Below are 12,418 nucleotides of genomic sequence, written 5' to 3'. Positions count from 1 at the left end.
TAGCAACCACACCAGTCGCCATGTTGGGAGACCAGAGTCAGTATGGTGGAAGTCCTCCAATTGTCCATATAGCTGGCTGGGTTTTGCTACCAATGGAAACTTCGGAAAGATTGCCCATTATTTTGTTTTTCTAAGGACCCAGAAAATGGAGGAAGTGGGAGAACCTATTAAAGTAAGTAAATATATTTTGAAAATTATCGACGTGTTATCAAATCAAATGTTATTTGTCACAAGCGCCGAATAGATGTGTAGACCTTACCATAAAATGCTTACTTACAAGCCCTTAAACAACAATAAAATAAAAATAAGAGTTAGGAAAATATTTACTAAATAAACAAATGTAAAAAGAAATTAAGACAATAAAATAACAATAATGAGCCTATATACAGAGGGCACCGGTACTGAGTCAATGTGCAGGGGTGCAGGTTAGTTGAGGTAATTGAGGTAATATGTACACGTAGGTAGGGGTAAAGTGACTATATGCATAGATAATAAACAGCGAGTAGTAGCAGCATAAAAAAACAGGGTGGTCAATGCAAATAGTTTGGATAGCCATTTGATGAACTGTTCAGCAGTCTTATGGCTTGGGGGTAGAAGCTGTTAAGGAGCCTTTTGAACTTAGATGTGACACTATGGTACCACTTGCAGCTGTAGAACCTTTTGAGGATCTGAGGACCCATGCCAAATATTTTCAGTCTCCTGAGGGGGAATAGGCGTTGTCGTGCTCTCTTCATGACTTTCTTGGTGTGTTTGTACCATGATAGGTTGTTGGTTATATGGACTCTCGACCTGCTCCACTACAGGCCTGTTGATGAGAATGGGGGCGTGCTCGGGCCATCCTTTTTCTGTTGTCCACGATCATCTTCTTTGTTTTTATCACGTTGAGGGAAAGGTTGTTGTCCTGGCACCACACTGCTAAGTCTCTGACCTCCTTCCCATAGGCTCTGTCATCGTGGTCGGTGATCAGGCCCACAACCGTTATCATCGGCAAACTTAATGATGGTGTTGGAGTCGTGCTTGACCACCCAGTTGTTGGTGAACAGGGAGTACAGGAGGGGACTAAACACGTACCCCTGAAGGGCCCCTGTGTTGAGGATCACTGTGGCAAATGTGTTGTTGCCTACCCTTACCACCTGGGGAGCGGCCCAACAGGAAGTCCAGGATCCAGTTGCAGGGAGGTATTTAGTCCCAGGGTCCTTAGCTTAGTGGTGAGCTTTGAGGGCACTATGATGTTGAATGCTGAGCTGTAGTCAATGAACAGCATTCACACGTTGGTGTTCCTTTTGTCCAGGTGGGAAAGGGCAGTGTGGAGTGCAATAGAGATTGCATCACCTGTAGATCTGTTGGGGCGGTATGCGAATTGGAGTGGGTCTTGGGCAGTGGTTCCCAAACGTTTTATAGTCCCGTAGCCCTTGAAACAGTCAACCTCCAGCTGTGTACCCCCTCTAGCACCAGGGTCAGGGCACTCTCAAATGTTGTTTTTTTGCCATCATTGTAAGCCTGCCACACACACACTAATACATTTATTAAACATAAGAATGAATGTGAGTTTTTGTCACAACCTGGCTCGTGGGAAGTGACAGAGGTCAAAAGTAACAGTCAGTATCTGGTGTGGCCACCAGCTGCATTAAGTACTGCAGTACATCATCTCCTTATGGACTGCACCAGATTTTCCAATTCTTGCTGTGAGATGTTACCCCACTCTTCCACCAAGGCACCTGCAAGTTCCCGGACATTTCTGGGGGGAATGAGATTGCCTGCAATGACAACAAGCTCAGTCCGATGATGCTGCGACACACCGCCCCAGACCATGACAGACCCTCCACCTCCAAATCGATCCCGCTCCAGAGTACAGGCCTCGGTGTAACGCTCATTCCTTAATAAACGGAAATCCGACCATAACCCCTAGTGAGATAAAACCGCGACTCATCAGTGAAGAGCACTCCTTCCTGAGAGGTATGACGACTGTGTTGTCCCGAGGTGTTTATACTTGCGTACTATTGTTTGTACAGATGAACGTGGTACCTTCAGGCATTTGGAAATTGCTCTCTAGGTTGAACCAGACTTGTAGAGGTCTACAATTGTTTTTCTAGGTCGGATTTCTGATTTCCTTTTGATTTTCCCATTATATCAAGCAAAGAGGCACTGAATTTGAAGGTAGGCCTTGAAATACATCCACAGGTACACCTCCAATTGACTCAAATAATATCAATTAACCAGAAGCTTGTAAAGCCATGACATAATTTTCTGGAATTTTCCAAGCTATACAGTTGAAGTCAGAAGTGTACATACACTTAGGTTGAAGTCATTAAAACTCATTTTTCATCCACTCCACAAATTTCTTGTTAACAAACTATAGTTTTGGCAAGTCGGTTAGGAAATCTACTTTGTGTACGACACAAGTAATTTTTCCAACAATTGTTTACAGACAGGTTATTTCACTTATAATTCACTGCATCACAATTCCAGTGTGTCAGAAGTTTACATACACTAAGTAGACTGTGCCTTTTAAACAGCTTGGAAAATTCCAGAAAATTAGCTTGGTTGCAAATGGGTCTTCCAAATGGACAATGACCCCAAGCACACTTTCAAAGTTGTGGCAAATGGCTTAAGGACAACAAAGTCAAAGTATTGGAGTGGCCATCACAAAGCCCTGACCTTAATCCCATACAAAACTTGTGGACAGAACTGAAAAAGCGTGTGTGAGCAAGGAGGCCTACTTACCTGACTCAGTTACACCAGCTCTGTCAGGAGGAATGGGCCAAAATTCACCCAACTTGTTGTAGGTAGCTTGTGGAAAGCTACCCGAAAGTTACAATTTACAGGCAATGCAACCAAATACTAATTGAGTGTATGTAAACTTCTGACCCACTGGGGATGTGTACTACGATTAAATGTCAGGGATTGTGAAAAACTGAGTTTAAATGTATTTGGCTAACACGGAACCAAAACAGGCTGCGCGAGTGCACCATCGTGCGCCATCGTGCATACATTTATTTTGTCCCCCTACACCAAACGCGATCATGACACACAGGTTAAAATATCATAACAAACTCTGAACCAATTACATTAATTTTTAGAACAGGTCAAAAAGCATTAAACATTTATGGCAATTTAGCTAGTTAGCTTGCACTTGCTAGCTAATTTGTCCTATTTAGCTAGATTGCTAGCTAGCTAATTTATAAACATTAAGTTGTTATTTTACCTGACATGCACAAGGTTCTGTACTCCGACAGTTAATCCACACATGAAACGATTCGGTTGACCGTTTTTAGTAATCTATTCTCCTTCAAGGCTTTTTACATCTTTAAATGTATATGGTAATTAGCATCTAAACTTTCATAGTATTACTACACCGACCAGCAACACAGTTCGTCTTTCAGTCACCCACGTGGGTATAACCAATGAGGAGATGGCACGTGGGTACCTGCTTCTATAAACCAATGTGGAGATGGGAGAGGCAGGACTTGCAGCGCGAACTGCGTCAGAAATAGAAAGGAGTTTTATTTTAGCCCTTGGCAACGCAGACGCTCGTTGACGCGCGTGAGCAGTGTGGGTGCAATAATTGAATAACATAGAGTTCTACATTTATTTTGCGACGCGAGCGGTGTGGTCAGCCTATAAGGTGTATATAAACTTCCGACTTCAACTATATATATAACATGTCTTACTGAGCCTTTCCATAAGTCAATGCAAGATTCTTAAACTGTCTTCTGACTTTGATTAGAGCAATGTGATGTTGATGTGCCAGCAGATTACAGATGGCCTTTGCCGATCGTTCATCATCTTCATTCATCAGCGAGTCGATGGCTTGAATAGCCTCGCTGGAAATGTAAACATTGTCATGTTTACTACGGCAGACCCATATGTAATTATTGGCAATATGAGTCTCACTAGTATTGAGTAATGTGCTTAGGTCTTATAGGTCTTATTTATTTAAAGAGCATATTGAAGTTAGAATTAATAGGATTTGAAGCAATAGCCTACCCCTGTGGTCAACTATTTTAGCACTGTTTCGTGCTGCTCTGAGACAAGCAAGGAGACTGGTCTTGATTTTTATTTTCACTGAATCTCCGTTTGGGTATTGGTTAGACTACAATTAGGGTGTAGAAATGTTATGCTCTTAGTACTGTAGCCTACTCCGTACCGTCACGTTGTACAGCGCCATATTTTCCGTTCCATCCTAACAGAAACCCTGAGGGTTTTTGATTTTTCTCGGAATAGAAACACCATAATATTAATCTAATTAATGATGCAACATTTCTTAAAATCATTCCCATATACTAATGTTCTTACAAAAAAGGTTTTAAATTCTCTAGTGCGGCCACTATTGAAGGCTATCAAATGCTTCTCAAAGATGCCCTCTGGTGGTCAAACTAGCACTAACTAGCATTAATGGTAACAGCGGCTGACACTTAAATAACGTGCTATAGAATTCTGCGTCACCATGCAAGCTGTGCTGCAGTACGCTGCAACTTTTAAAGGACGAACCACTGTAGCGAACAGTACACTTTAGCTTGAAATGAAACCACTTCCTGTCAAAATTAGAAATGTGTAATATCTGAAAATATAGCTAGCTAGCTATCTTAACCTGTATACATCAACATGCGTCATGGACGCATCTCCCTGTCAGGAATGCCATACCACGGTTGCCCTTAGTTTGAAGATGTAAACCGGAGACAGGTGTTTACTTCATCTCTTTAGCTATCATACCCTAATTCCACTGATTTCGAAACTTGATCCTCCAGAAAATGGAGAGCAACACTTTATGGAGCTCCACTACACAATATATTTTTGAAAAATCTGCATTCGACAGGATTACCAACACAGACTCACGAGCTCAAATAGACAGACGCCTTCAATATGGCAGACCAATCCTCTCTCTGCATGTCCAGCCCACCTATTATCTCAGCCAATCATGGCTAGTGGTTGCTGTCTTTTTATGTGGCTTGACCAACAAGGCTCGTAATTTAACAATTGTATTCGTATTTACAGATGGCATACAAGTTTGTTATTAAGGCACATTAAAGTTCACATGTTCGAAAAGGCATTTCTGCCCCCAAAAAAACATTTTGATAAAATAAAAAAATGATTGCGTTCAAACGGCTCTTCTATGAAGTTGTGACTCATACACCTAGTTTGCTGAATTGTGTCACATATTTGACTAAAACATCATTTCAAACCTTGCTTGCATTTGTATCACGTGTCTCTATAATAGGTGGGAATATTTGGGAACAGATTTACAAAATCACTTGGAGCTGATTTTTTGGTGGTTTTACTGTCTTATTTTCAACAATGAAAATTCTAAATAAATAAAATGTTTTAATATTTTTTTCCTCAAAAAATTTGGGGCCAAATTAAGCCACACGCAGCCCGCTAGTTGGGGAGCCCTGTTCTATGTCATGGAAAGAGCTGGTGTTCCTAATGTTTTGTACACTCAGTATATGTATGGAGAATAATGTATTCTGTGTGTATGCCTTTATAAACGCGGACATGCGAGATACTAATTTCATAACCTTTATGGTGTTGTACTCATTTGTGCTTATTTAGCTAGCTATTAGCTCCGTCAGAGAAGTATTAGCTTGTGTTGTTTCCTTTGAAGCTGCCCTGGCCTTATCATGACCGGGGCCTATGTATTCATTTGGCCTGTTTAGCATAACTCTGTTCTGTCCTACCCTGCCCCCTTGTGGAGCTGTTCCGTTACTGTTTCTTACGGTTATATTATTCACAATGATTATTTTTAAAGCAGTGTTATGTGGCCATTGAGAACAGCAATGTTGATCAGACGGACAAATATCTTCTTTTCCGAGCGCATGCCACAAAGCTGTTCATCATGTCCGACTTATCCACTACCCCCATTTTGCGATTTTAGACAAGCACTCAGTCTGGTTTGATCTTTCACTCTCCCATCAGGTGATCCACCTTCCCTGTGGCTATCTCTTCTCCTGTAGCTCCAAGGCATAGTGATTGTTCTCCTCCACTATATTTCTGTCAGAAACAACTTGACGCACTCTGCCTCAGAGGGAGATGGCAAGTGGCTTTGCGCTCTTAGCTGGGACTCATCAAAGTGAACAGCAGGTTCAGGATGGGTGAAATGGCTGGCAGCGTTCCAGCTACTGCAGACCTGCTGTACTTCACCCACTGTTGGCCTGCCTCCATCACCACCACCATCATCAGACGGACCTGGGACTTCATTGGTGGGCAAGGGGTCCTGAGATTCAGCGTTCTTGAAGGTCACAAGTTTGGAGAGCAGCTCCTCACTGTCACTGTCATAATCTGATTCCTCACTGTCATACTCAGAATCATTGTCCGAATTTACAAAAATCTCCTGAATTTCCACATTTGTGAGTTGTCTCCTTTTGAAATAGAGTTATAATTCTACAGCTTACCACACTAGCTACATAAACAACAATACAATGGCTCCAAGTGAGTGTCAGGGGTGACGTGATTGGCTGCCAGTGTGGTGATAATGATGATTTGTTTCCCAGATGGTTTGTTTACATAGCAGGTTAAGATAATTAACATGGCAGGTTAGGACAATTAACGCAGCAGGTTAGGTGAATTAATGTGGGATGTTAACCTCCATTATCTTAAGGTTAGGAAAAGGGTTAGGGTTAGGCTTAGCTAAAATGCTACAGTTGTCAACAACTGCCCCTGACGCGACCACTAGACAGAGCTGTTGTAGGCCTAGCTACTCCATCTAACCACCACGGTAAAAATGTAAACAAACTGTTTGTGGCGACAAATCATCAGTACCATAACACCGACATTGGCCACTTTTATCAATAAATCCGTTTCAGGAAATGGTTTTATTTACATGTTTTCAAGTACTGGTCACATCATGCATTCCAATTTTTGCATAGATTGTAATGGACACATAAGATGTGTGTAAAATACTTTCTTGAAGGTTGTACTGATTATGATCAGCTATTGCTAAGCTATTTGCCGGCTATGTGTGGAGCCATGTTTGTTGATGTCATTCAATGCATTCTGGGTGTCTGTCAGACCAAAGATGTTATACCAAAACAAGGTGAAGGGATGGTTCTCATCTTTAAACTTCCAGAAGTGAATGGCTGGGAAGTGAATGATGCTAGATGAAACACCCCCTTCGCCTTATAAATGCATACTCAGACCCAACTCAGCTTGTCACCTCTTCTGATCTTTGGTTGATGCCCGAAAAACGAACATGGCGGTGTGCACAAACTACTCACCGTGGGATTACTTTAGACTTTTAGAAAGTGTTTTACTCAATTATTTTGAAATGTGATGAACTGTAAATAGTCATTTATATTATCTAATTCATATTATGGTTTCTATCAGCTGAGAGTTGACCTAATATGACTGCTTGTGTTAGCTCAATCTTTCCTCAGTTAGCGCTAGAACTGATGTACTGTATCCAATATTTTCCAACTTGGATGAGAATTGTGTTATGTCGTTTCTACTTCTGCGAATGTCTGAAAATTGCATCCAAAAATAAACTGCTCACATTGAGGACATAACGTTGTACAGACTGTTTATGCAAGAGTGAGCAGCTCAAACGCCGACTGTTGCGTCAATCGTAGCTATACGTTGAAATGAATTGTTCTAATCACACTGGTTTGAGTGTATGCTGCAGGGACCACTGTAGAATGATCACACCCAGGTGTTTGTACACGTCAAAGGGTTAAGAAGGTAAGGCTGTTCAGCCTACACCTTACATTAAGTTGCACAGATACCATGTGACAAATAGACATTATTCATGTGAACATCTCTTTGACATACAAACCTATTTTTATTATTCTGAAAAATATCTGTTTTAGAATTTAGGAACATTTACGCAAACCTTTTCATTGGCGCACTTCCTGTATAACTAATTTGGGATCTCAAGCACCTCCTGATTTGACTAAATGCAATTGACCCCAACCCTGGTGATTAGGTTGTGCAAAGCTGTCATCAAGGCAAAAGGTGGCTACGTTGAAGAATCTCAAATATAAAATTATATTTTGATTTTGTTTAATGCTTTTTTGGTTACTGCACGATTCCATATGTGTTATCTAATATATTTGATGTCTTCGCTATTATTCTACAATGTAGTAAAAAATAAAGAACAACCCTTGAATGAGTAGGTGTGTCCAAACTTTTGACTAATACTGTATGTGATGTAGTATGGAATTTTCAGGGACCTTTTGGCTCATGAGTGAAACTTTCAGAACTACTGGCTATAAAGTATACAAAAGTACAGGGGAATTTAGTTTTTGTAGTAAGTGCCTCTCTTCAGCTTAATTAAATAATGAAAAAATCAAGTGCCCGAGATTCGGCATTAGGCTGTTTAAAAATAAATAAATAAATCAAAAATAGTGTTTTTATCAGTTTAAACCAAACAATAGGTCGTACAATGATCCACAATATGTCAAAGGGTTGGTCTAGGTCCCCAGTCCTCCTGTAAGCAAACATTTTCATTTCAATAAATATGCATGCATTTGAAAGATTTCAACGAAGATCCCGGTCGTCCTGAATCAATTACTGTTATTGTTTGGCCCCCACTGTTAGAGACAGACAACACCACAGTGAATATGATGTGAACATTATTATTATTTATTTATTTATTTCCAATTACTCATAACTTCATAATACATTTGAACAATACGTCAGTGTTGGTCTAGGTCTTGTGGTATTATACGGCTCTACAGTGGATGGTTAGTGGTGTTATACCCAGGATTGTGTAGGCGGATTTATGCCTTCTCATGGTCACTTTTCATTGGCTCATTAGATGTCAATCTCAGAAAGTCGGACCTCCACGTTAGTGAGAACGTAATAGAAGATATCTTTATCTTCATCTTTATTGAAAGGATGAAAAGCCTTATTCATTTACATTAATACTTGATATACGTTTTTATTTGATACTCAAGATATTTATAGAATCTTTTTTTTTTGATCACATTTACATAAGTATTCAGACCCTTTGCTTAGTACTTTGTTGAAGCACATGTGGCAGTGATTACAGCCTCGAGTCTTTTTGAGTATGACGCTACAAGCTTGGCAGACCTGTAATTAGGGAGTTTGTCCCATTCTTCTCTTCAGATCCTCTCAAGCTCTGTCAGGTTGGACGGGGAATGTCGCTGCACAGACATTTTCAGGTCTTTCCAGAGATGTTAGATCGGGTTCAAGTCAGAGGTTTTTAGACATTTTTACAAAAGTATTAAAAATAAAAACAGATACCTTATTTGCATAAGTATTCAGACCCTTTGCTATGAGACTCGAAATTGAGCTCATGTGCATCCTGTTTCCTTTGATCATCCTTGATGTTTCTACAACTTCATTGGAGTCCACCTGTGGTTAATTCAATTGATTGGGCATGATTTGGAAAGGCACACAACTGTGTATATAACGTCCCACAGTTGACAGTGCATGTCAGAGCAAAAACCAAGCCATGAAGTTGAATCAATTATCTGTAGAGCTCCGAGACGACAGGATTGTGTCGAGGGACAGATCTAGGGAAAGGTACCAAAAAATGTCTCAGCATTGAAGGTCCCCAAGAACACAATTTCTGCAACACTCCACCAATCAGGCCTTTATGGTAGAGCGGTCAGACGGAAGCCACTCCTCTGTAAAAGGCACATGACAGCCCGCTTGGAGTTTGCCAAAAGGCACCTAAAGGACTCTCAGACCATGAGAAACAAGATTCTCTGGTCTGATGAAACCAAGAATGAACTCTTTGGCCTGAATGCCAAGCGTCACGTCTGGAGGAAACCTGTTTTTCAGCAACAGGGAATGGGACACTCGTTAGGTTCGGGAGAAAGATGAATGGAGCCAAGTACTGAAAGATTCTTGATGAAAACCTGCTCCAGAGCGCTCAGAACCTCAGACTGGGGTGAAGGTTCACCTTCAAACAGGACAATGACCCTAAGCACACAGCCAAGACAACGCAGGAGTGGCTTTGGGACAAGACTCAATGTCCTTGAGTGGCCCAGCTAGAACCCGGACTTGAACCTGATCAAACATCTCTCACGAGACTTGAAAATAGCTGTGCAGCAACGTTCCCCATCCAACTTGACAGAGCTTGAGAAGATCTGCAGAGAAGAATGGAGGAAACTCCCTAAATACGTTGCAGTTCTTGAAAGAAACCGGTGCCCCTGACACCTACTACCATACAGTGGTGGGAAAAGTACCCAATTGTCATACTTGAGTAAAAGTAAAGATACCTTAATGGAAAATAACTCAAAGGTTAGTCACCCAGTAAAATACTACTTGAGTAAAAGTCTAAAAGTATTTGGTTTAAATATACTGAAGTATCAAAAGTGAATGTACTTGCTAAAATAAACTTTCAGTATCAAAAGTACAAGTGTAAATCCTTTTCATTTATTTTTACATTTTTACGGATAGCCAGTGGCACACTCCAACACTCAGACATATTTTACAGAAGAAACGTGTGTGTAAGAAACGCGTGTGTGTAGTGAGTCCGCCAGATCAGAGGCAGTAGGGAAGACCAGCGATGTTCTCTTGATGAGTGTGTGAATTGGACCATTTTCCTGTCCTGCTGTTAAAAAGAAAAATGCTTTTGCAACCTCTTTTCCACAAGGTATTGAGGCCAAAAGCTCAAGAGAAGTTTCAAGTGTTTATTACCAAGGATACAGTCAGCTAAGTGCATGCAATTAGAAAGCTCACAACACATTTTATACTCTTCCCTTGAAGGCGTCACCTCCCCAGCTATACATTTTATGACCCAAATGAGATTCCCTCCTTTCCCCTGTGAAATGTCCACGGTCCTCTCTTTGTTTAGCCAGATGTCAGAATCACACCCCGTCCATCTTCTGTTCTGCGCCTGACCCTGCTCTCTGATCCTAGGCAATTTCCTCTGATTAGGTCAACATTTCTAAATTGGCATACACACATTTTCATGGCCTAAACTCCGTTAATACTCACAGTAATCATTCACTAAACAGGATACAAACAAACTACATGTTACATTTTAATAGGATTTATCACTGCCAAGCATTCAACATGTAATGAGTACTTTTGGGTGTCAGGGAAAATGTATGGAGTAGAAAGTACATTAGTTTCTTTAGAAATGTAGTGAAGTAAAAGTTAATTACAGATAACTAAAAATACTTTAAGTAGTTTTTGGGGTAAGTACTTTACACCACTACTACCATACCCCATTTAAAGGCACTTAAATATTTTGTCTTGCCCATTCACCCTCTGAATGGGACACATACTAAATAATCCATATCTCAAGGTTTAAAAATCCTTCTTTAAACTGTCTCCTCCCCTACATCTACACTAATTGAAGTGGATTTAACAAGTGACATCAATAAGGGATCATAGCTTTCACCTGGATTCACCTGGTCAGTCCGTGTCATGGAAAGAGTAGGTGTTCTTCAGGCTTTGTATACTCAGTGTACATTTTTTGGGACAATTTTAAATATTTGACATATCCTAAAAACTGTATCTAAAAATATATTTTTTAGTTTTTTTCCATATGGGTGTAATGTGATTTGTGGATTCAAATAAAGTATTTCAAGTGTGTGTGTGTGTGTGTGTGTGTGCGTGAGTGATGACACACCAGGATGTAACTCAATTTGCACGGAAATCACATTAAATCGCACTGATTTAGACACTTAAGTGGGAAGAGCAACAAGGTTTGTGAATGGACGTGTTTAAATGGACAGAATGTCCAATACAGCAGAGGGATATTACAGTGGGCTCATTAGAATGGATACAGGGCACTTACTAGCTAAACATTTAAGGCAAAAGAACAGACTGAATGTCCTTTGAAAACAACAGCACAAAATATCAACACTAGCATGGGGTTCTGATGAACCTGTGAATTGAATGACAGTAGAAGGATTTTTCGTTCTTGTAAACGTCCTTTGTATGCATATAGAAATGCACACACGCATGCAGACACACACACACACACACACACACACACACACATGCACACTGTGCCTAATTGGCTTATCTGCAAGAAAGCAACAGGATGCAGAATGAAAAATGTAGCTGTGTTCTTTGCCCAGGTAACAAACGGTAGCTGAGATGGATCAGAAGGTCATTGCTTTATAGTGAGCTAGATAATATTCTAATCTCTTGCTGCTTCTCCTTGGTAATGGCCTTTTATAGCATTAGGAGAATGTGCCTGCAATGCCACATCATGATGGATGTACATCTTACCATGCCTGATTTGGGAACTAGTGAAATTGAAACCACTAGCTAATTATCTGAGAGTAATGTCAATGTGATGATTATGACTTTGACATTTGATGACACACGAGTTGCTAAAGATTCTGAAAGTTGAAAGAATGTTTTGTTGTTGATATGCTCACTCGCTTGCTCGCTCACACTCACACACACAAACCTCCACCTGTCTCCATCTCTCTGAAGAAATCACTCTGTGTGTTGTTAGCCCAGTGTTAGCTAACTCTCTCACATTACCAAATGA

At 40.5% G+C, this 12,418-nt stretch overlaps 1 protein-coding gene and 1 long non-coding RNA gene across 3 annotated transcripts in view; both read left to right on the top strand.

Annotated features, from left to right (window-relative positions):
• The window catches only part of ghra (growth hormone receptor a), a 66,656-nt gene that overhangs the window by 24,774 nt on the left and 29,464 nt on the right, over nucleotides 1-12,418 (top strand). The window lies entirely within an intron of this gene.
• LOC149982856 (uncharacterized) lies at nucleotides 9-7,500 on the top strand. The gene is made up of 2 exons (XR_016496676.1): nucleotides 9-172; nucleotides 5,914-7,500. It is a non-coding gene; the product is annotated as an uncharacterized LOC149982856 (long non-coding RNA).

The sequence above is a fragment of the Oncorhynchus mykiss genome, chromosome 6 (genome assembly GCF_057628025.1).
Source record: "Oncorhynchus mykiss isolate SJ-2025 chromosome 6, ASM5762802v1, whole genome shotgun sequence".
NCBI classification, from domain to species: Eukaryota; Metazoa; Chordata; class Actinopteri; order Salmoniformes; family Salmonidae; genus Oncorhynchus; species Oncorhynchus mykiss.
The sequence above is the reverse complement of the archived record's forward strand: the minus strand, read 5'-3'. Positions and strand labels throughout refer to the sequence as shown.